Source organism: Triturus cristatus, chromosome 5_1 (assembly GCF_964204655.1).
Source record: "Triturus cristatus chromosome 5_1, aTriCri1.1, whole genome shotgun sequence".
Lineage (NCBI taxonomy): Eukaryota > Metazoa > Chordata > Amphibia > Caudata > Salamandridae > Triturus > Triturus cristatus.
Window position 1 is genome coordinate 959,562,762 of NC_140587.1, and position 25,884 is coordinate 959,588,645.

Here is a 25,884-nt window from a genome sequence, read left to right on the forward strand (position 1 = left end):
ATTGGAGAAGAAGAAACGGAAGTTCAGGAAAATCTGTATTTGGATGACGAGAGGAGAGTGAAGAATGATGAGATGCCAAACTGAATAAATCAAGAAAACTATTGATGAAGAAACAAGATATTGAATTAAAAGCTAGAGACTGGTAGAACCAAATAGGTTTTTAGAACCTTAGGTTAGAAAACTAGTTGTGAAGTAAAAGAGGCTAAGTCAAAAGACACTGTCCATTTTAACAAAGATGGCTAACATAGATAGTAGCAAAGGTAGATGTACATTCATGAAAAGATGGTGTAAAATGTGTTGTTGTTGTACAGGATTATTAATGCTTTTATGGAGCATCCTTGCTCTTGTCATTTCTTTTAAGGTCACTATAGATACATTAGAAGGGCATAGTGAGAACAAAATTAAATATAGGGAAAATTCCAAAGGTAGTTCCAACAAGAATAGATAATAATTATTTGCATAAAGACAGGTCAATAACAGATTTTTCTAATGTGTTTTCAAAATTATTGTATGAATATGTAAAGACAATGGACGTACGGGACTACTACCTATGTATGCAGTTACCTGCATCTGGTTCCGAAGGAGGGACTTATCATCACCTTCCAGCAACGTATGGAATAACATGTAGTGTGATAGTTAGTTTATTTTATCAGACAGGGAAATTAGAATATTATTTTTCAGATGTAGATAACATTTTTGCGCAAGTGCCTTCTTATAATAAATTAAACAAAGTAAAACCTGCTAGAGTATCAGGTGAATTCTTAGAAACTAAAGAACTAACATTAGAGTATATTTTTAGAAACTATTTGACATGCAGTTTGAAGAAGGAGGAAAAGACATTCTTAGACATGGTTGAAGAAAGGAGATTGAAAATGCAAAGAAAGGCAGCAGAAGGGAAAGTGGAGAAAACAGTCTGGGATATAGAGTAAGAAAAACATTTGAAGGGAGAAGCTTGTCCAACTATAGCTTTAGATTGGCCTCAGAAAGGGAAATTTTGCATTCGAAGGAATCAAACTGTGTATGATAATTATGTTTTAGGTAATAGTGAGTGCCATGATACATATCGAATCATGGGTGGATGGGGATTCAAAGGTGGTAAAGATCCAGTCTTTCCTGGATTATATTTTATTTGTGGGAACAGGGCATATTATCGTTTGCCAGACCATTGGTATGGCACATGTTACGTAGGCCTGGTCTTTCCGAAAAATGTTCATATGGATAGAGGAGAAGATGGTGTACATAGCTTAAGTAATCATTTAGCCAGGAGTAAGAGAGAATCTTGGGCAGAAATTGTAGGTGACATTTTCGAGGCATTAATACCAGCAGTGGGAATAACTCTGAATGCAAACAAAATTAGAAAATTATCAACAGTAGTGGATCGCTTGTCAACAAGCACTGCTGGAGGATTTTTATTGGTTAACACTGAAATGGTTGCCATGCGTGCTATGGTAATGCAAAATCGACTTGCCCTTGATATATTATTGGCAAAAGAGGGTGGAGTCTGTGGAATGCTGAAACTTCAACATTGTTGTACTTACATTCCTGACGAAAGCAAAGATCTGAAAATTTATATTAAGAATATCACAGAATTGCATGATGAAATTGCACCACTGGAGGTTGAAGGTGTTTGGGAAAAGATTGGAAAGAAAATAGCTACTATTAAGAATTTCTTAGTAAAAATAGGTAGTACTCTTGTAAGTAAAATATTGTTTCCATTAACATGTGTAATTTGCTTAATTTTAGTGATAAGATTATGTTGTATTTGTTGTAAAAATAAGAAAAATAAGAAAAGAATAAAAAGCAAAAAATCAAAAAGAAAAGATAAGAAACAAGAAAGAGATATTGAGGAAATAGAATTGGAGGAGTGGAAGGAGAGTATGTACGAATCAGCAAAAAGAGAAGACGTAGGTGAAACTGAATTATGATTAAGAGCAAGAAAACATTCTAAAGATTCCGTAAGACAAAACCAAATTTTGGGTGGTATGGTGATAAAATCACCAAAGGGGGATTGCTGGAGCGGGTTATGCAAAATGTTGTATACCCACCCCATTTTGCATGTTGTTTTATTAATTAGATTAATTAATTAATTATAATCAAACTAATGGTTTGGAGTGATGTGGAAAATATTTACCAACCTTACTAACATATGAATTACACGTGGGATTTGCATCTGCATGGCCTAATTAATACATGAACTAAAAATTCTGTACGCATATTAATGATAGACAATTAGAATATTGCATGATATATGTCGCTTTTGTGATGTAATTGTGATTTGTGCTTTATTCAGTAAGTATAAACCGCACTGAGTGTTGCTTTTGCTAGATAAATACACACACATATGGGTATTAACGAGGGAATAACATTTAATTAGCCTTTTCTATGTATTAATTACGTTTTTGTGTTTCTTTGCTTAAGTTGACCATTTCGAGTTGCCACAAAATGGCTGACTCCTGTTCCCGATGAAACCGGCGCCATTGCTCAAGGTTCTGGGTGAAGTGCGCATGCGTCACCGCTAGCAACTGTGGCCTGGACCTGACCCCAGATGAATAAGTACCTTCCAAGGACAGCCTGGGACATCGGCCAAATATTCCGAACAAAGACTGTTGTGTGAACCGGAATTGGCAAGGGTCATAACCCAAAAGACACTTTCGTGAGAACCCAAAAGGACGATCCCTGATTGTCCAATCAGCGAACTCGGATGCCCAAACTTTGATACTTTTAACATCAATTTTACTATAAATTATGGTAGAATAGAGAGGTAATTACGTCGTTTTTCCAATTTCCTGATGTTATGCTGACGGAGAGGACGGTGACACTGCAGGACAGCTGTTTCCCTGAATTTTTGACAGACTGATCAATGCCCAATTTCCTGATGAACTGAACTTTCAAATTTGACGGGCATAGATTGATGAGACTACTGGATTTGACTTAGAAGACGATGTTTAGCCAGAATAGGTAAATATGATGGTTAGCTGCTTGAACAACTAATGAATTTATTTGCATTAATTAGATAAAGAACATATTAGAATCATTACAGAAATGAGTTGGTTTGTTTATTTATGAAAATGTATTAATGTGAAGAGAAAAGAGAATTAGATTATCATTTAAACAGCAACTAGCAGATCCACCGCCAAGATTATGGGAGGAATACCAAAGATGGAATATAAGGCCTAATGAGCAACAGTAGGTGGTGTAGATTTGTCACTCATTAGGGTAGAAGTGGTATTTCCTTCTCATACCAGCGTTTGGAAGATAATCGCCTCCCACACAGACTAATGGTGAGTGAATGTTGGTGTTATGGGCCGCACCAGCGAATGTATGGATAATTTGTGTATGTGAGATCTTTGGTCTGTGATAGAGGGAGGGATTTTGCACTCCACGCTGGAGCAGCAGGAGGAGGAGGAGGAGGGTGGTGGTGGTGGCATCTCCCTCCCTGCACAAGGAGTGGGAATGCTCAGGAGATCTTGGTACTGTATGAGGAGGGACATATTAAATCAAAGGCCTGCAGTGTACAAGGAGGGCATTCAAAGAGGTACAGTCTTTATTACCAGTGACTTAACAGCTAAATAGACGTTGCAAATCAAACGAAAGTTAAAGTCGCAGTGGTTATATAGTGAAATTGTTCAGAAACATTGGTTTTGAAAGAAGGTGGGGTGTTAAAGAAACGGGTGTCGATTCTAAGAGATGTGTTGGGTTTTTAGGGCAGAGAAGTTGCGCTCTAGGCTGGCAAAAGAAATGACTTGTCTCAATAGACCAGGGCATCCCCTCTGTGTGCCAAGTTGTTTGCAGATTACATGTTTACGCAGGAACTATGGTCAAAATAGTCTTGAGATGTTAACATTTTCGGGCGTTAATGGGGAAATGAAAAACACCATAGATAATGCACTGACGCATAAAACCCTCCAGTTACGTTATTGTGAAACAAAGTAATGAAACCTGTAAAAACACCTGCTTCCTGATGTGTTTTACATAGGAGACAGGGGGCAGGCCTTTTTAATGGAACTATATACTTCAGTGAATTATTGTCATATTTTCGTACAATCTTATTGACCTACTCACACTTACCACTTCACCATTTTTATGACAGCAGTTTCCAAAAGGTCAAAGTTGCAAACTTATTTTGCACCGGCCACTAGTCTATTAAATTTTCACATCACTGTATCAGAGCAACATATCACCTTACAATAGACAACAGTATACATGTTTTAAAAACATGCCTTAAGCACACTATGGCTTCACTGCTAAACAATGATTTTTCAAACACAGGGTTTGCTTTTATAAAGTTGCCCAGCACATTACAGCTTTTAATAGACAAAAACCCAAACAAAAACGATATATTCGATAATATATCAGCACCACACAAAAGCAGCAGCTTGCAAAACATCAGTAACTTCAACCTGGGCCGGCAAAAGATTAACAGATGTGCCCAAAAGTCAGCCAATATTTGTAATTTTTTGTCATGCAAAAGTAGTAAAAGACGACCAGTGGACGATTAATCAAAACGTATTGAACAAATGACTGCAAACAGAGGGTGGTGATGCCATACCACAGTGATAGGAACAAGCGGTCATCCAGTGATTGTGAAGCCAGGTAGTGTTGAGACTAGAAAAAAAAAAAGAGTGAAATACCGGCGATACTAGAATGGTTGGATGTTGTTACGAGGTGTGTTCCTGAAATGGAAGTCTTCGTTCTGCTGCAATTAAAAAACATAACGACAAACTTGCTACAAATAGCGAAATGGAGTATTTTACACAAACGCGTTCGCTGGTAACATATTTTTAATTAACTAGACTATTGCAAAGACAATATAGCGCAAGTCTATTTGAATGTGGTATACAGGACAGGTACACAGGACAAGGCATTAATGCCCAACACCACTCGAACATTGGAAGGGAGCAAATATAATCTGGGATTCATATCAATCTCCGCGACTCGAGTCCCCTGGTAGGAGCACACACCGAAAGCCTCGCTTTAACATGACAGTAAAAGTAGAAAGCGGACAGGAAAAAAGTGTAAATGCGGTGGCCATTTTGGTATTTGAATTCTACCTGACCATACCTAGTGATTTTTTTTTAAAACGTTACTTTTCCTATTGTTTTTTTTTTTAGTTGGTTGATGTTTTAGTCGCCGTTAGTGTCGTAGTTTATTGTGGTTTTGTGCGCTTAGATGATTTGGTAACTATTCGTGATCTACAATGTAGTGAAAATAAGGAAAACTTGTTTGCATAATGAGCTCTCAATTTGAAGTCGAATAATGTCATAATGAAATCTGCGTGTATTATACCATGCTTGTAAAGTTTATCTAACCGTGTTTTTTTTAACATTCGTATAATTTTGCTTTATGTTTATACATTCCCGGAGGACTTTATTTGTTATTGCATATTTATATAGCGCGAACTCGACCCGAAGGTATTGGAGCGCTTTACATAGCACCGTATTTACTACACATTCAGGCACGGTGAGATTAAGTGATTTGCCCAGAATCACAGGATGTGGACGCGACCTCGAGGTTCGAACCCTGGTTTCCTGCACCAGAGGCGGCAGCGCAGCCGACGGACTTATGCGCGTAGCATTAACCCTCTGTTCAGTCATCCCACCTCCCACATGAGAAGAAAAAAATAGGAGGTAAACAATAACAGTCTGCCCACCATACAGGCATTTAAGGCCCTATCTAGCAGAGGAACCCCAGAGCAAGTAATACCCTCGAATTAAGTGTTGCGTTTCGCGCTGTTTTACCAGCAGCGACACGTGAGGGGTGGTGGGGGGCGGCAAGCAGGGTCTTGCGGAGGCGGTTGAAGGGAAAAAAACAAGCTTTCACGAGCAGGAAACAATGAAAATAGTGCCGAAAAACGACCTGAAAAGCGGCTAATTGTAAGGCCATATGTACTAGGGAATGTTCCGTGGCAGTAAACAACAGGCAAAGTGGCGGGACGAAGAGGGAGGAGTAAGGAACCATTTTTAAAGATCAATTGAAGCAACCAATCAAAAGTGATAGGATAGGCGGGCTTACAGCCCCTACTATAGAGACAGCATGTTTTTCAGAGCCGCACATGCAATGCCTAGGCACGCACAACCTAAAAAGGATACTCCTCCTTATGGGAAGCCCTTAGATGGACGTGTGTTCTCAAAGGCAGACCGAGAAGAGTCCTGGCTGCTGCGTTTTAGATCACTTTTAATTTATTAATCAGGAAGTCAGGCTGCCCCAAGTACAGTACATTAATGTAGTCAGGTCTAGATGTTATTAAGGCCTGAACTACCTGTTTCCTTGTTGAAAAAGAAAGTGTAGGAACTTCCTTAGCACACGCAGCAGACCAAATCAAGTCCCAATCACAGCATTAACCTGAGGCAGAAAGGATAGCTTGCCATCAAACGTAATGCTTCAATTCTTCACTGTACTAGCCTGGCATAGTGGGGGAGCAGCATCCACCGGCTAAAAGGACTCCCAGGGCTCTTGTGCCTTTACATCAAAGAAGAGTATCTCTGTTTTTTCCACATTACATTTATTACATTGTTATTTTGAATGTGACTTCTTGTTGGATGTCTTGTTGAGTATGATGTTGTGATGCAATGTTATTATGCTAGATGTGTTTTTGAATGTCATGTTGTGATGTGATATAACTTGGATGTGGTGTTGAATGTCATGCTATGATGTAATGTTAGTTTGTGATCTTGGATGTGATGTTAAATTTGAAGTTACCTAAGATGTGATCAGGGCCGGCTTTAGGGTGGTGCAACTGGTACCACTGCGCCAGATACTGAGCTTGAGGGACGCTGCATTTTAAAATATCTTATGGGATTGAAGGCACCTACTGCAGAGTTCTCTGTGTGCCCAGCAGTTTCCAGGCAGTAACAAAATGGTCAAGATAACTCTGGTGATTAATGTACCTGCTGGAGAGCTCTGAATTTTGTCTAGGTGTAATTTTGACTCTTCAAAAAATAGCTCAAAGGGTTAATTTACCTACTGCAAAGTATGTGTAACATGCAGATTAAGGAATTTTACTTTATACAGGTAGGTCAGTGGGACACTACTTTTGCCACACAGATCCTTTTGTTACTTGCAGTTTACATGTTAACATGTTACAGTCATTCTAATACAGCACAGTGAACTATGAAATAGCTGCATGCAAACCGCAAGGCATAGGTTTAGAACATTATTGTTTCGCCAGTACTTCATTGGTAAAAAAAGGTTTGATTGGGTAGAAATACATTCTTATTAATAAAACCAACCCAAACTACTGTGTTATGTTTAAATCCTGAGTTTGTTCTTCTTCAGACCAAGTACTCTTAAAATATACTGCCTACTATTATGGATGACTTGTAACTGCCCTTACTTGTAGTCCTAATTTTTTATGTAACATTTCCTATACATTGATTTGCATAGTTGTATGATTATGATTTGTTGTCTATGTATAAGGTATCTGTGTGATATAAAGTGCTCCAACAACCTGCATTGGTATAAGTAACACTAATAAGAAATTAAATACATGTGAGAGAGTGGCTGTAGAGAGATGGGGGGCACCCTTGCAAGGTGGTAGTGAGGGATCGGCGGATAAGTAGGTCACTGAGGGGCACCACCAGCGCTAAAGCCAGACTGCATGTGATTAGCCGCAGCCCTTCTGTATGGGCTGAGGGGCCACACCCTCACCTTTTTCCAGACAAGGGGAATGTCAGGCTGATCAATCACCAGACACAAAATTGTCATCTTGTTCAGTTCTGGGGGCCTCCATCCCCCGTTGCTGCCAAACGTATCGGCTGCCCTGGTTGTGATGTTGTATCTGGTGCTGTGATCTGGTGTTATCTGGAATGCGATGTTGGACATTTGAAGTGATGTTGGATGTGATGTTATGATGTCAACAGGCTGGCCTTTGAGTGGAGAAGCTGCCAGAGGTGCCATCTCAGTAAGTGAGGGAGACGGCTGCACAAATATGACAATGCCTACTTAAAACACAGTTTGGCAGACAACAGTGACCTAAGGGCATCGGACGTCCCAAAACTTCACTGAGGCGGAATGTTGGTTGCTATTTAACAAAAAATTCAAGTACGGTTAGCCCAGCTGCTTACCTCTAGCACTACATGTATCTGTTTTGGCACAGTGGTGCTCTGGTGACCAAGGAGGGGTTTCAACTCGGCCTCGACCAATTACAACAGACAACACAGTTACCTAAAATAGCCCAAAGCTACACGCTTTGCGAATGCTTGTTTGTTCTACAAATACATTTTTAGCAGGTTCTGATTATCTAAAAAGTGTAGGCCCAGTAAAGGAGCCTTGACTCCCCCCACTTGTGACTGCCTTGTATGCTTCTATGTTCGTTGTCTGTGTTTGCGTGATTGACTCTGCGTATATCCATAAGGAGGGTCAAGTTTGCTTGTCACACCATGAAATCAATGAAAGCTGCAGCTATTTAGCACATTTTATTTGAACATTGTGCTGTTTAATGCCCTAGTTAGCAAACATTTTCACGCATTTTCAAACATTTTCAAGCATTTTAAGGAGTTACGTGCAGTGGGTCAGGCATGAACACTGTGCACACTCACTTTGATAGTTCGGAGATGTATTTATGCCCCACTCATGCTGGAAAATACATAGCATTATTGTAAATGACTATTTGTGCATTAGGCTGCAAAAGGAAACCTCAATGGTGATGTGTTATGTTATCTTTATAGGATTTCCATACTCACCAGAGAGGGACAACTGTTCCATCTACAGTTCATGGTGCAGAGCACTCTTTTTTTAAGTTCCAGAGACTTCAGTAATTATTCAGTTTCAGTTGAAAAGGTAAATATACCAAAAATAGCAATTTATTACTAGAAAACTGACCTCTTTCATTCAGATTGTTGAAGGATGTAAATGCTTACATTAAATTGTGTTTTTTGACCTTCAAAATTAGAACTATGTAGTTGTTTTGACAATGATGCCTTACGTGCTCCTAAATGCTTCTAAATCATTGTTGCCTCAGAATATGAACATTTTGCCATTAAAAGGCAACAGTCATCAGTCACCATTCTGCTCATACTAGATCTGACTGCTTAAACTTCATGCATGCTATATTATCCATTTTATTAGTGGCAAACCTAATCTAACTACTTGCTTCTCACTCACATTGTTTCACCGGTAGTTAGGTAGCAGCTCTTTATGAGATGCCATGGTGCCAGTGACATCAGTTTCTTTTTCCATTCCTCAAAAGATGTGGAAACCAGAGACACAGAGTGTAAATATTTTTAAATATTTAGATGATTTTTTTTGATTGATTTTTTGTGGGAACATATCATGCCACACAAGATCATTGTAAACACAAGATATTTTTTTTTAACCTCCATTCAATATATTGAAGAGAAGCAGACTTTCTAGAAAACGATAGTAGTCTTCCTTGGAACCTGTGCTTGTCGTTGGAGAGTTTGGTTGCGCATGCCTGTTTGGCAATTCACCATCCCAATAGTGGCACCTGCTAGCGCATCATTGAAGCTGTATACATCTCGGCAAAATTTGTCAGGAGTTCTAGCACTAAGGGTAAATCTTTGTTTGCCAAATACTTCTCGTTATGAGAAATGGCTGCTCTTGTAATTCTGGATTTACCTGAGCAAATGAGAGACTGTGCTGTTGGTACTGGATGCTATGGATGCCATAGAGCAGTCCAGACTGGGCTAGAAATGGTGGACACATGACTAAATCTATCTGCACTGATGCCATCTCGGAAAGTCCACTAGGATGATGCTCATCAGATCTTCAGGGCCATGCAAGCACAGTTGCTGATCATGCTCCTTGATGCATAAAGGCTGTTCGGGAGAAAAGCAGACTTCTCACTTGAAAACCTCAAGGAGAGTATCAGAATAGTGCCACTTTTAGGGCTCTAGGGCTGACCTAACCCATTAAAATGTTTCACCAAAAATGCTGGAATTTCAAGAGACTATAACCCTTAGTTTATTAGCCCACATTGGCAAACTAAGCCACAGATTAAATAGTTTGTTTTTCACTCGAGATAGATAATTGGCGAGAGGTATACAGGTGTAGCCCCCTTCCCTATCACCTTCAATCCCCATGAGTGTAAAACTGCTATGGTCACTTCATCTTCTAGAATTTCAGTGCCCTGGTGTTAGACCTGTCAGCTTTAGGGTGGTCTTCTCCCAAACGTTTTGTCTTCACCCCTTCTATTTTTGCAGATATCGTTTTTCTGGCCGTAGGACTCTGTACATGTTACCACTGCTAACCAGTGCTAAGGTGCTCTCTCCTTTAAACATGGTAGAATTAGATTACTCCCAATTGATATACTTAATTTACTTGTAAGTCCCTAGTAAAGTGGCACTACATGTACCCAGTGCCTGTAAACTAAATACTTTTAGTGGGCCTGCAACACTGATTGTGCCACCTACTTAAGTAGCTCTTTAAACATGTCTCAGACCTGCCATTGCAGCTTGGTGTTCAGTTTTAAACTGCCATTTGGACCTGGCAAAATAAATTTTTTACCACTCCCAGGCCTTCCTTTTTAATCCATATGAGTCACCCCTAAGGCAGGCCCTGAACAGAATAGAGGGCAGTGTGCAGAGAGTTTAAAAAGTAGGACATGTACGTTTACTTTTTACATGTCCTGGCAGTAAAAACATTTGTTTTTCACTACTACAAGGCCTGCCTCTTCCAGAGGATAACATTGGCATTACCTGTAGGAATCAGTACATTCCAAATGGGAACAATTAACCAGTTTATGTTTTGTGTCTTTGGACAGTAATGAAGAACCCTCTCTTATTGTCAAGTTGAATACTTGGTTATAGTTATGAAAATACCACTTTTAGAGAGTTGGCATTTTACTGCTTTAGCTATTTAGTGCCTGTAGCCTGTCCTCGACCACATGACTGGGTGTAGCTGACAGTAGGGGATTGTCTATTCCTCCTAGACAGCCACACAAAATATAGAGCTTAGGTGTGTCTGGATGTCTCCCACTGGTAGGATGGGAGAGCGGAGCTGGGCACAGCCCTACTTACACATGCTGTATTCTGCCTCCACACAAATGGTTACATATCCTCTGTATTTAAACTGGAGCCAGGGCAGGGGGACATGACGCCTGTGGACTTTAAAGGGTAACCACTAGAAGCTTCTCCCTCTTCAAAAGAGACACCTGGTATAAATATTGGACCTCAGACATCGACTCTTCAGTACACTTCTGAACCTGTTACCTCTGCCAGGAAGAAGGACTGTTGTGCTGCTAAAATGACTGCAATCTGCTGGACTGCTGCTCTGAAGAACTGCTGCCCTGTTGTGCTCACCTGCTGCCTGCTGCTCTCTTGCCTTGGTGAGATGGAATGGACCTGCATCTGTTAAACCCAGTCCCAGAGTGACTCCAACGGCTAGATGGCCTCCTGACTAGAGCCTCAGGGACAGAATCCTTCAACAACCTTGAACCCAGCACCTCAACTATGCCATCTGTTAGTCGTACCCCGCCACCCCAGTCCTGGTCCCTTGCAAATGGGCCCGAAAGTGCTCTGCCAGCCAGTCTGTGGATTCAGCCGAACCGACGCATCATTCTGGTGAGTGATGCAATCCCAAGCAGAACAGATCCATCACCTTTGCTGCGAGGATTCCTCCAGTGCAAGGACTCCGCATTGGCCTTGCAGCCTGCATTGGTACCAACATTGTGCGATGCATCCTGGATGTGGGACGTTGCATCGCAAATTTCTCGTCAATGGTGCCTCGAAACCAGAAAGGTTCTTGCATCGCAGCCTCACAGCTCCTTGGAACAGATGCATCGCCGCGGCTACGTGACGCATCCTCGTTGCTGAACTTCGCATCGCAAGCCCTTGTAGAATGCATTCACGACGACGATGCAGGACCTCACATCACAGCTATGCAGCTCTACAGAACTGGTGCATTGCTTCAGCTGCACATGTTTTCATTTTTTTTTACTGTTGCACATTTCCTGTAAGCTACTAATTATCACCCTTTTTAAAGATGCCAACACATGCCGCTAAACAGTCCTTCCAAAACACAAACATCTTGGTAAAGAAGATCTGCTATATTCAATCGGATGAGTGATAAGTTCAGAAAGGACAATCGCTGTTATCCTTCTGTTTCTGAGCACGAAGGAAGGCTTTTGCCCTAATTTGTACATATAATACCTCATCAAATTTCCAAAGAAAGAAAAGTTTAAAAAGTAGGTTTAGGGGAGGAGCCTAGCGCGCATCCAAGATGGTCGCGTGAGCACAGGGCTCCCCGGACCCTCGCTGCTCCTCGGAATTTATCCTGAATCTATCCTGACTCGGTTGATGGAATCTGGGAGACGAATGCTGGCTGAACACTAAACTCCTTTCGGAAATCAAATCGGACCTGGCAATCCGGAGTTATGGTGGTTTGAACTTTTGAGGCCCACCCTACGGCTGTGCCCGATGCGAGGGTGATCTGTGGAGCCGGGGCGTAGTTGAACAACAACGGCAGCGGAGCGGTGCCAGTGGCCGTCACATCACTTTCGGTTTCACTTTTGGTCTTTGAGGGGCTGGACTGTGGACTTGCTTGGTGCGACTGGGCTTCCATTTTGCCTTCGCTTGATGCCGGTGGCTTCGTCTGCTGCCAGTGTGCTCATTGACGGTGGTCCCTTCGCTCCGCCATATTGCGGCCTGTGGTGCGACACGCGCCTGCCTGGCCTGTGCCACCTCGACGCTTCCTCGGTGGTCCCCTTCGGCGATCGAGGTTCTCATGGGAGGCAAGGGGGACCCCGAGAGGCGTAAGACCAAGACATCCCTACGTGGGGGACCGGTCCAGATGAACAACATGGACCGCTACGCTCAGGGTAAAGGATCCCCCGGGACAGCCAATGTCCCCCCGGAGGACACCAGTGGTGGCCCGTCCGTTTCTTCGGATCTGTCCCTGCAGGACATCATGGGCGCCATTAAGGGCATCAGAGAGACCATCGCTACACAGTACGAGGCCTTGGCCCGTAAAATCGACACGGTGGCCATTGACATTACGCTAATCCGGGCCGATTTCTCTAAGACCAACGAGAGGGTTCAATCGCTGGATGTGCGGACGTCCTCCCTTGGTACGGACGTTTCGGACCTGCAGGCCACTCTCGGCGATCTCAAGTCGGCCAATGATCTGATGGCCCGGCGGCTGGAAGACTTCGAGGGACGGGCCCGCCGCAATAACATCCGCGTCATAGGCGTTCCGGAGACCTCCGATAACCGCCCGGTTGATCTCCTGGTCGAGGAGCTCATCCTCGAACATCTTGCTCCCGCTGGCCTGAGTAAGTTTTTCGCTGTGGAGCGGGCCCATCGAGTCCCAGGTGGCCGGCCGCGACCGGGTGCCCCCCCGAGGCCTATCGTTGCGAGACTTTTCCATTACAGAGACCGAGACGCGATTCTGCAGGCCTCACGGGTTCATGGCCCGGTCCGACATGAGAACTCGTCCATTAACTTTTTCCCGGACTTCACCCAACTTGTCCAGAAACAGCGGATGGGCTTCCAGGGGGTGAAGCGGCGTCTCCGGGACCTCGGTCTCAAGTACTCTATGCTTTATCCTGCAAGGCTCCGAGTGGAACATGAAGATCGGACTACCTTTTTTGACTCTCCTGTGACTGTGAGTGACTGGCTGGATTCGCTGCCAGACCGGGGTGACCGGACTGGGCCCTCTGCCGGTGCCGAGGGTGGTGGGTCTCCTTTGGAGTGACTTATGGTCCCGGACTCTGCCAGGTTGTACTGTTCGGCTGGGTTCTACTTCCTTTGTGCATTTTGTTTCACTATGTTGTGTGTGGGGAGCGGGCGGGGCCGGGTCCCTTTCCTCCTCCGGGGTCTTTTCGTAGAATGGGGTTTGTAGGGCGACAGGCACACTGCAAGTTGGGGTGGTTTTTTGGACCGCAGGGGTGCAGGGTGGGGGGTGTTGGAGTTTGGGGGGGGGTCGGTGGGTGGGTGGGGTTGTTTGCATTTGTGTTTTTTGTTTTCAAGGCGAAGTATTGGCTATGGTTCATCCTTGGGTGTTGAGCTCTTTGCTAGGGGGCCCTTGATCTACTGGATGGGATGGGGGGGGACGGGTTGAGATTGATGTCTTGGAACGTCAATGGATTGGGGGACCGTATCAAACGGGGTGTTGTGCTGCAATATCTGCGTCGTCTGACTCCTGATGTGGTGTTCTTACAGGAGACGCATCTGGTTGGCAATGTTTGTCAGGCTATGAACAGGGGGGGATATCGACTTGTGGCCCACTCTGGTTTCACCACTGGTTCGAGAGGGGTGGGCATTCTCTTGTGAGCTTCACTTCCGTTGGAGATCACCAGGGTGGTCCCAGACGATAGAGGGCGCTATGTGGCTCTGACTGGGAGGTGGGAGGGGCAGTCCCTTTCCTTGATCTCGGTCTATGTTCCCCCGGGCCTCCAGAACTCCACCTTCTCAGACTTGGGTCGTATGTTGCTTGGGCTTCCTGACAGTCTTTTGCTTATGGGTGGGGACTTTAATTCGGTTGTCTCGGGTGACCTGGACCGTCATCCGCCCAGGGCCCGCCCTGCTGCCCAGGCGTGGCTGGGCGGGCTCCTGGAGACCTTCGGTCTGGTGGACTGTTGGAGGTTAATGCATCCGACACAGTGTCAGTACACCTTTCACTCTGGGGCCCATGGGAGTCTCTCCAGACTGGATTATTTCCTTATGCCTGCGGCCCAGGCTACTCGGATTCGAGAGGTCAAACACCTGGCCAGGGGTATTTCTGATCATTCCCCACTGTGGTTGCTTTTTGACACCGGGTCGCGATCCGCTGGGCGGATCGCTCCCATTAACCCTTGGTACCTGCGAGACCCCAAGATCCGTGATAGCCTGATTAAGTCGATTGATCAATATTTTTCTGAGAATGAGGGGTCGGTGTTGTCCTCGGTGTCCCTGTGGGAAGCTTTCAAAGCAGTGCTCCGCGGGCATGCCCTGTCCCAGAAAGTGGAGGCCAAGAGGGTTAAGAGAGAGGCGGTTGTGACGCTGGAGACTGAAATATCGGGGCTGGAGGCAGCCTTGGAGGCGGGTGTCACCCCGGAGGGGCTGCATGCCCTCAGCCTGAAGCAGTTTGAATACAAGTCTCTCGTCACTGATGCTGCCAGGTCTATGTATAGGGAGCAGCAGGGTAGGTTGTATGACGCCGGAGACAAGGCGGGTAAGCTGGTTGCCTGGTTGGACAAGAAGGAGAGAGTGAATCGTGTGGTCCCGGAGCTTCGGGTGTCGGATGGAGTGTGTGTGACTGAGCCTGGTGAGATTGTTGAGTGTTTTGCTGACCACCTCCGTGCGGTGTACTCCCCGGTGTCTGATAGAGACGAGGACGACTCTCGTCTTCTGCTTCGGGATATTGCCCTGCCCTGCTTATCCGTCGAGGACCGCGAGCTGATGGATGCCCCTTTGTCTGTCGAAGAGATAGCTACTGCGATTCGCTCCCTCCGCTCGGGCAAGGCTATGGGCCCCAACGGCCTGCCGATTGAACTATATAAGTTGCGCCCGGATAAAATCGCGCCTTTCCTCCGTCATATGTTTCAGGAATCGCTCGAGAGGGGTTCCCTTCCTGACGACCAGCGTCTGGCTACTATAGTAGTGATTCCCAAGGAGGGTAAGCCACGTAACCGCTGTGCCTCCTATAGGCCTATTTCCCTGCTGAATGCCGAACCCAAAATCCTTGCTAAGGTCCTCGCTAATCGCTTGCTGAGCGTTATATGTGACTTGATACATCCGGATCAATGTGGCTTCATCCCACATCGTAATACCGCTCTCAACTTACGGCGTCTGCACGGCGTCCTTGCTAGGGCCGAGTACTTTGCTGAACCGGCCATATTGGTTTCCCTAGACGCCACGATGGCCTTTGATACCATTGAATGGCCATTTCTTTGGGCCGTCTTGGCGAAGTTTGGGTTTGGGGAGGGGTTCCTTGGCTGGGTGAAGCTCCTTTATGCTGGACCAATGGCTCAGGTGGTTGTCAATGGGCGGGTTTCTCGGCCTTTCGCTCTCGGGAGGGGAACTAGGCAGGGGTGCCCGTTGTCCCCGCTGCTCTTTGCTCTCGCCCTGGAGCCGCTCGCTGCCTGGCTCCGTTGGGAGCCCTCGATTAGAGGGCTCCGGTGGGCCCCGGGCTTCGAGGATCGGGTTTCATTGTACGCGGATGATATTCTCTTGTATCTCACCTCACCGCGGAAGTCGCTCAATGTTCTCTTTGATGTCCTTACTTCCTTCGGGAAAAACTCGGGTCTGATAATCAACTGGTCCAAATCTTGTGTGTATCCTATCTCTGGTGGTCTTCCTCTCTTGCCGCCTCGGCTTCCGCTCCAAATATCTCAGTCCGGCTTTAAATACCTGGGGGTGTACGTTTCGTTGGATCCGGCGGTCCGCTATGAGCAGAATCTCCTGTCTCCACTCCGGCGTTTGAGGGCAGATACGGCTCGGTGGTGTAAGCTGCCCTTGTCTCCGCTTGGTCGCGCGGCGCTGTTTAAAATGATGTCCCTTCCCAGATTCCTTTATGCACTCCAGAACTCCTTCGATGTCATTCCTGCGGCCTACTTTAGGGAGGTGGAGAGTTTGCAGAGGAGACTGGTTTGGGACGGGCGATCGCGTATCGCTTTGGCCAAGCTGACTCTTTCCTGGTATGACGGGGGCATCGCGCTTCCTGATATTAGACGGTACTATTGGGCCTCCCAGCTGTCTGCCATTAATCATGCTACGTACGCTCCTGGTTCGAACCCGGCATATGAGATGGATAAATTCCTGCTCCCCGGCGGTAACTATAACAGAGCGCTTTACTCGCGGTCTGCTGGTGGGGCCCTTACGGGCCCTACCAGGATTGCGGTCCGTGTATGGAAGGCGGCTAACGTTGCGATGGGCTGGAGTGAGCGTTTAACGTGCGCCACTCCTCTATTCGACTCAGACCGCTTGGGAAGCCTCTGGACAACGAAAGGCTTTGAGCGCTGGGATACGATCGGCATCAGCAGAGTGGGGGACCTGTGGGTTAAAGGTGCGGTTAAATCCTTCGCGGCGCTTCAGCGCGAGTATGAGCTTAGTGACAGAGAGTTCTTCCGTTATGCACAGGTTCGGCACGCCCTGCTTTCGGTCTTTGGGGAGGGGACCACGGTCCCTTCTTCTTCGCCTCTCGAGGCCCGCATACTCGACGGTCACGTCCCCGACAGTACTATATCCCTGATTTACAAAAAACTGATAAACAATCGGGCTGACCTCTTGGTGCGTCTTCGGGAGGCATGGACGGGAGATGGGGTGGAGCTGGACGATGAGGACTGGCAGACTGCACTGTCATCCCCTAAGGAGGTGGCCATCCCGGCCCGTCTCCGCCTGGTCCAGCTTAAGATTCTCCATCGTGTATATGTGACGGGCCCCCGCCTGGTCTCGATGGGGTTTTCAGACGACGGACTCTGTAAGCGTGGCTGCGGGCTCAGTGCTACTTTTCTCCATATCCTATGGGAATGCCGCGAGGTGGCGGAATACTGGCGCCGGGTGCATGATATTATGAGACGAGTCACCGGGGTCGCTCTGCTGCCGGAGGTGCGTCGTTGTGTGCTGAATGTATGGGAGCCCAATGACTGCAATGCGGCTCAGGCTCGGTGGGCGGCCTTGGGGAACATGATTGCAAAGAGAGATATTGCGCAGCTTTGGGGTTCCCAGCGGCCTCCCACCGTGTCCGTCTGGAAGGAAAACATGGACTGGTGCATGTTCAGGGAGAAAACGGTGTATGTGGCCCGTGGTAAACCGGGGGCTTGGGGTAAAATTTGGGGGCAGTGGAACGCGTATCGTGGGTCTATCTGTGCTCCCCCTTTGGTAGATACTTCCGGGGTTGCCTCGTCCCCCTGATCCTTGAGGGTTCCTTGTACATCTCGTACTTAGGAGTACAGATTTGGTTCTCTCGTGGCCCCCCCCTCCCTTTAGGTCTTATTTTATTGACCGCCCTCGGGTGGTTGGGTGTTGACTCCCCCGGCTGGTGTTCGCCGCCCTTCATAAGTCGTTTTCGCCTTGTTTGTTGTATTTTTGTATTTTTCTTTTTTGTTGTTATTTATACTAAAAGTGTGTATTCTGATTTCCTTTATGTGCAGTCTGATTTACTGTGATAGTGCGGAGCCCCTGTGGGCCAGCCATTGTTTTCTGCTATGCTGGAACACTTCGACTACTAGCGGCCGGCCCTGGTGGTTGTAGGCCCGCGTTTGTAATCCTTTTTATGCACAATAAAATCTTTAAAAAAAAATAAATAAAAAAAAAGTAGGTTTAGAGCAGGCCAAGGAATTTTATGGAGCTGGCACCTTTAAGGCATACACTTTCTGTATACCGTATACTGTATATCTTCCAAAATTACAGGAAATAGCACCTGGCTTGATGCAATCGTCCTTTGGCAAGACTTGGCATTTTCTGTGAAGCAACAAAAATCTTCCCTTATCTTGATCTCAATGTCTGTCGTTCATTTCCAAGATACACTTTGATCATTTCTATCAGTACAGAGGGTGAAGGCTATTTCAGTTCGGATCTCCTTTCCAGATTAGGGTTTCTGTTTAGATCACCAGAGTTTTCCAAGTTTCCAAATTCCTGAAAGGACATTTGAACAACCTCCAATCTGTTCCATTCTGAGTGCTGCAATGGGATCTTGGCCTTTACATTCCTCAAGGGTATACCTTGAGAAGACATGCAATTATGGCTTCACTTAAATATCTCACAGGGAAGACATTTCTATGTTTATTTATTTTTCTGTTACTGATTCAGTTCCATATCTTTTTGTTTTTCTTTGCCTCAGTGACAATTGATGGGGAGCTACGAGCATTGATTAGGGTGAAACCTTTCTGTTTTTAAAGGTGGCTCTCGGACTCACATGTAGCACAAGTGATTCTTTGTTTCCTCTATTTTACTCCTCCTCCCGCAAAAAGGAATACAGATTCTATGTCAGGACCGGAGGCTCCGATTATGCTTCTCATTTCTTTACTAGAAGCTCCAGCAGCCAATGAAAATACAGACAAAAAACCATGTGATCAACCATAGAGTCCCAGGTTATATAAGGTCCCTGCATGAACATAGAGTCCTCTTTCTTTGCTGCTCCACAGCCAGTTAAGTGCTCTTTACTTTTACTCATACTGTGAAAGAGTTATAGCTATTGTACTGTTGTTTGTTAGTATTTGCGATCGCATGCCTAATTGTATTTGCTGCTTTCTTGTGGCTTGTGTTCGCGATCGCTGCAAGGCGATTTCCATGCCTATTTGTAGTTATCTTGTGCCGGTGTGCCTGGATTGTTATTTGCCTTTGCTGGGATTTGACGCGTTCGCGTGCGTTCACCTTTCGTTTGTGCGGAGCCCTTTGATCTCTGTCCGCATCTCCGTGCTGTCAGCGCGGTGCGGTTGCCTCATGTCGATTGTCTTTTGCGGGCCATTAGCGGAGCGGGAGGTTTCCGAGGAGCGAGGACGCGCGCCTGAGTGACGAGCCTCAGCCAGCACGCATGCGCAGCGGCCATTTTGCCCATTTGATTCAATTGCGGGCATTAAGTGAATGCCGAAGCAGCGTTTTTATGCTTCTGACCCTCATGTGAGATTCTTTCAGCGCGAAAAAGGCTCGTTTTGGCTCCTCAGACGCCCTACTGCATACATTCACGCAGGGGGCTGCACAATTGAGCGTAGGCTTTGCCTAGGGTGGATTCAGCAAGCCCTACCTCCCTCCACATCCTAAATTGGTATTTTGCTCACCTTGGGTGACTGATCTAGGGCTTGCCTGGGGTTACCACCCCCCCTGACCTCTTTTGCATATTTTACCTACCTGGTTGAACTTCTCACAGTCACAGGCAGACCTCCAGGGTCAGTGATTGCACACTTGTGTGTTAAAAATGTCTGAGTACTATGAGGAGGACTATTATTATTACGAAAAGGAACCCTCTGGTTCGATAGAACATGATCTCGTGGAGGCATTAGACGTGGGTGTCCAACATTCAGTGAATTATGCGCTGGTAAGGGCAATTGCTCCCTTGAAAAGTCACCTTTGTACCTACGCCAAGCAACAAAGCTGGCTTCCCTCTTCAGGTACCCGAGCTAGATCTGGGGGTAAAGGAAGGGCGAACCCCCATGCTGCTGCCTTTGCTAGACTGGCGAAATCAATGGCTGATCAGGAACACTCTACTCCAGGTAGAGAGGCCACGATTACTGAGATATCTCAGTAGGATGATGACCAGGACACCTCCTCGGACCCGTACACTGACCAAGAGGAGGCTCCACGCCCTTCCAAAAAAGCAAGGAAGGAGAAACATTCGGAACCGACCCTGTCCCCTAGAGTTCTCAATTTTGAGCCTGCTGACATCATCCATCCTAACTCTAAGGCTTGACTTCCGCCCCAGGAAGTGGCGGAGTATGTCCAGTCCCATCTGCGCCAGGCGTTTGATAAAGAGGTGCGTGCACGGCTTCGGTCGGAATGCCCTAGGCCTGACCTGGCGGATAAAGTAGCGGAAACCCCAGAGGTTGACCCTTCAATGCTAACTTACTTAAAGAAATATTCCAAGGACCCCAAGAAAGGCCTGGACAGATCTTGGAGGTCCTGTCAGGACAAACTATTGGATATAGCGGGTCCTCTGACCAAACTTCTGGAGCTTGGCTTTAGCTCCAAAGAGTCATCCTCTGCCATTGATCCTGACGAGCTAATTGGCTGGGCCCAGAGAGCGGTGTGCCAACTTGGCAACACCAATTGTGCTCTTTCGACGGAGCACCGCCGATCCATTCTCCTAAAACTGGATCCCAAACTGGCCGAACTGTCCACATCTGAATCAGGTCCCCTAGCCCAAGGTCTCCTGTTCGGACTACCCTTCTTGAAAGAGTTAACCAAATTCGTGGCTACATTCAGCGGGCTAGATAAAGCCCAAGGATCACTCAAACGGGCTTTCCGCCTGGCTCTTGGCAGGGCCGGACGCTTTCGTGGGCGCTCGTTCGGCCGGGTTTACAATCAAGGCGCCCAGCGTGGCCAGCAAAGAGGAGGATATCAAGAGAACAATTCCAATACCTCCTCCTTCTACCCCACTCGACGATCGCGAAACAGGTTCCGAAAAGGTGGCAGATTTGGTGCCAACTCCAATAATCAACAGGATGCCGTAAGCTCAGGTGAGCCTGATTATTCCGAAGTGATGTTGGGGGGCAGAGTGGGTTGTTTTCTCAGCAACTGGCGCGAGATCTCACAAGATACGTGGGTGTTGGAAACAGTGCTGGGGTACAAGCTAGAACTGTACGAATCCCCTTCGCAGGACGTTCGCCCACTCCCTCTGTCTTTTTCCCAATGAGATCAGATCTTTATTTCAACAGAACTTGAGTCCTTATTACGGAAAGGCGCAATTGTGCCTTCAGTAATTCACCCTCAGGGGTTTCTGAGCAATGTCTTCCTAGTGGAAAAGAAAGGCGGTGGGTCCAGGTTGGTGTTAAACCTCAAAGATTTCAACTCATGGATTATTTACAGGCACTTCAAGATGAAAGGTATTCATCTGCTACGCAATCTCCTCCAGGAAGGGGACTGGATGGTCCGCTTGGACCTGAAGGATGCGTATTTGTCCATTCCCATATTCCCCCCTCATCGGCGATTCTTCAATTTGTATGGAACAAGGTGTGCTACGAGTACAAAGTTCTTCCGTTCAGCCTGTCGTCAGCATCGTGGTACTTCACGAAGCTTCTGAGACCAGTGGTGGAGTCACTCAGAGCTCGGGGAGTCCGCCTCATAATATATCTAGACGACATCATAATTTTGGCGTCCTCCCCTCAGGTAGTTCAAACGCACCTCAATTGGGCGATCAGTCTGTTGCAGAATTTCGGGTTCATTGTCAACCCGCAGAAATCAGTACTGACCCCTACTCAGTCCATCGAGTTCCTGGGCTTCCTGGTCAACTCCCGGACTTGTCAGCTTCTGCTGCCAATGCCAAAAATCAGGGCCATCAAAAGGGAATTGAGGTCTACACTTCACAAGAAGATGACATCCCTGAGATCATTAGCCCGCATAGTGGGTCTTTTGGCTTCTTCCATTCAGGCGATCTTCCCGGGCCCCCTTCACTACCCGGCCCTTCAGCGGCTCAAGATCCTCCATCTCCGAAAAGGCCTCAGTTACCCAGAACAGATTTCTTTCTCAGAGGAGGCGAGGCTGGAGATGAACTGGTGGTTAAACCACATGGCAGCCTGGAACGGCCGAGCGCTATTCGGATCAACCCCGGATGTGGTGATCGAATCAGATGCCATCCGGTGGGGTTGGGGAGCCCGTTGCAGCCCATTGTCAACGGGTGGTCGTTGGTCGCTGGAAGAACTGTATTTGCATATCACCTGTCTGGAACTGTTAGCTGGTTCCTTCGCAATCCGATGTCTTTCGCCCCAGAAAACGGATTGTTGTATCCTTCTTCGGATGGACAACGTATAGGCGGTACGATATGTCAACAAATTGGGTGTTACCAAATCCCGGATGTTGGTAGAGATTGCCAAGGACTTTTGGCATTACTGTCTTCAGAACAGAATCTCAGTAGTTGCGGAATATCTTCCGAGCTACAGCAACGAAGTAGCAGGTTGGCATTCCTGTCATCTGCAGGATTCCAGCGATTGGATGCTATTACCCTTGGTGTTTCAAAACCTGACCAGTCTTTGCGGTCCTTATCAGATAGACTTGTTTGCATCCCGACTCAACAGACAAGTTCCCCAGTTTTTCAGTTGGAGGCCGGATCCAGAAGCCCTGGCCACGGATGCATTCCTGCAGGAGTGACCGACGTCCCTGTGCTATGCATTTCCCCCGTTTCTCATGATCCCCAGGGATCTAGCGCGAGCAAGAGCTTATCGGGCAGAACTCATCTTGATCACTCCATTGTGGAGAGCTCAAGCATGGTTCCCTGTCATCCTGGAAATGAGTTGTGCGATCCCAGTCCTTCTTCCCCGGTTGCAGAACCTATTGCTGGACCCTCTTCAGAACCCTCATCCATTGGTGATATCCGGCCAACTTCCTCTTGTGGCCTGGCGGGTTTCAGGGACAGATGGAAAGTCCCGGGCCTTTCACGCGAGGCTAACAGATTTATCAATGAGGCCTGGTCGGCCAACACCCACAGAGGGTATTCCTCCTCATGGAAGAGATGGTGTGATTGGTGCTCTCAACGGGACGTGGATCCCTCTAAAGCACATGTCTCTTTAGTTGTTAATTTTCTGGCCTCTATTACGTTCTCGGGTTTGGTTTACAGGACAGTCAACAACTTTCGGTCCGCTATATCGGCGGGGCATTTGCCTTTGGAGGGCGAACCCATAGGGGAACATCCATTGGTATGTAAGTTGCTTTGGGGTGTAAGGATGGTGAAACCTCCTTGTCCTAAATACTCTCAGTTGTGGGATGTCTCTGACGTTCGTGCGCTAGACTTAGCGGGCGTAGATTTTCTCCAGAAGGAGTGACCATTACTTTGTCCAGAAGGACTAAGTGTATCACTGCGTCTATCACTTACCCAGCTTTTCCAAATAACCCCAAGCTGTGTGTCGTGCAATGCCTTAAAGATTACGAGGTGAGTACCGCAGAATTTCGTACAAATATGCAAGGTCAATTGTTGATTGCTCTGCAGAAACCTTTTCGCCCGGTGGCTCCGGCTACCTTGTCTTGATGGATGCGTTGGCTTATGGGCAAAGCAGGGATTAATATTTCCAAGTTTGAGGCTCATTCAGCCCGGGGAGCTAAGGCTTCAAAAGCATATTCAGCAGGTGTCAGCCTATCAGACATCATGAACGCAGCTGATTGATCTACTGAACATACCTTTAAAGCGTTTTATTATAAACCTATTGTGGATGTAGATTCAGTTGTGGTGGCTAAGCTTTGAACAAGCATAATCGGAGCCTCCGGTCCTGACATAGAATTACAAATTTGCAAACATTCGTGACAAGAATTTTCAATTCTATTAAGGACAATAGAGGCGAGGATTATCCCACCCAAGATATGTTTGTTTTATATAATATATATCTGCTTGAACATGTTAATTATGCATCAGTTGAATGTTTCCCACCCTTCTTCATTCTGGTTATGCAATATTGTCATTTACCAAACGGTTTGAATGGCCATTACGATTTTTCTTCTTTTATTTCAGGTGCTGATAGCAAATAACGCCTGAATTTGTTCGGCTATGGCTAGCTGGTATACAGTTCCTCGTCTGCACAAGAGGGGATTATCTGGTACAGGATCCAGTTCGAGCAGGCAGCCCGTTGGGCTTTGGTTCTTCGTTGGTGCAGTCCTTGTTGGCCGGTGATTCTTCAGGAGCAGGTCGTAAATGGACTTAACTGTTATGTTTACAAAGAAAGAGGACTCTATGTTCATGCAGGGACCTTATATACCCTGGGACTTTATGGTTGATCACATGTTTCTTTGTCTGTATTTTCATTGGCTGCTGGAGCTTCTAGTAAAGAAATGAGAAGCATAATCCTCGCCTCCGTTGTCCTTAATAGAATTGAAAATTCTTGTCACGAATGTTCGAAATTTTTTAATTCCTCACGATGGACCCACAGAGGGACCATGGTCCCTATATTCATATGTGGTTCGAGGACAACCTGATCATTGATACTGAAGGTCATTCAGTTGCTGATTAGAACATTTTAATATGACTGTGTATTTTCAACAAACCCCCGATTGATATTGGTGCTGTCTCCCTCAGCCCATGGCTAACCTGGTTTGACTGTGATCCGCTAACAGAAAAATGGAAAGCACCATCATGTTCTTAGTTTACTGGTGATGTGTGTCTTCTTTTTTCATGTAGGCTTATTCTGAATTGGATTTCGTACATATTTAATGAGTTGCTGCATATGTCATATGAAAGTGTACAAAAAAGTGATGGTTGGAATGCCTGAATTAATCTGAACCACTGGTAATTACTAGGGTTGCATCCCAAGCCATCATTATTTCGAACAGCAAGCCACCTCAGTTTGGACCCAGCTTTATGCAAATCAGTCTTGACCCTTCTCCAATGGGAACAGTCCAGCCAGACCTTCAAAACCAGGCTTTATGTGTTTGACATATGTCCTTTATATCCCGCAGCCCAAGGAATTGTATTGTGTTGAACCTTCAAGGCATATACTATCTGTATATCGAACTTCCGAAATTACAGGAAATAGCTCTTTGCTTAATGCAATTGTTCTTCTACAATACTTGGTATTTCCTGTGAAGCAATAGAAATCTTCCCTTGCCTCGCTCTCAATGCTTGCAATTTATTGGAGCTTTATTATATACCCTGTGATCATTTATATCAGTACAGACGCTGAAGGCTATTTCAGCTTGCATCTCCTCTCCACATCAAGGTTTCGTACCAGAGTTTTCCAGTAGTTTCCAAACTCCTCAAAGTACTTCTGAACAATCTCGAACCTACTCCATTCGAGTGCTGCAATCGGGTCTTGGCCTTTACATTCCTCAGGGGTACAGCTTGAGAACACATGCCTTCATGTCTTCACTTAAATATCTAACAAGGAAGCCATTTCTATTTGTGTTTTCGATTCTATTTCTATATCTTTTGGTGGTTCACTGCCTCAATGACAGGAGATGGGAAGCTACAAACATTGTCAACTTTCCCTCCCTTTCCCAACATTTCTGTAAATGAGTTGTGATGATGGCGAAATCTTCTATTTTTTGTTAATAAAGTTGGCTCTTGGAGTCACACTTGGTGCAAAGGATTCTGTCCTCTACGTCACTCGTCCTCCTACAAACAGGAATAGAGATTCCCCAGGGTGCAGTCATGGAGGGAACATAGTCACTATATTCACAGGAGTAAGGAATATGGGGGTTCAAGGGCAACCTGATCATTGATACTGAAGGTTTGTCAGTTGCTGATGGGCTGCGCTGTTTAGAAAAGGTTAATTTGACCATGTATTTTCAACAAACTCATGATTGACTGTGATCTGCTCACAGAAAAATGGAAAGCACCAGCATGCTCTTAGTATACTGGTGATGTGTGTCCGCT

The 25,884-nt window shown here is 46.0% G+C and overlaps 1 long non-coding RNA gene across 1 annotated transcript; it reads left to right on the plus strand.

Moving 5' to 3' along the window:
* The first annotated feature begins 5,496 nt into the window (after positions 1-5,496).
* LOC146832726 (uncharacterized) lies at positions 5,497-24,317 on the plus strand. Its single transcript, XR_014961325.1, has 3 exons — positions 5,497-5,627; positions 8,667-8,778; positions 24,028-24,317. It is a non-coding gene; the product is annotated as an uncharacterized LOC146832726 (long non-coding RNA).
* The last annotated feature ends 1,567 nt before the right edge of the window (positions 24,318-25,884 follow it).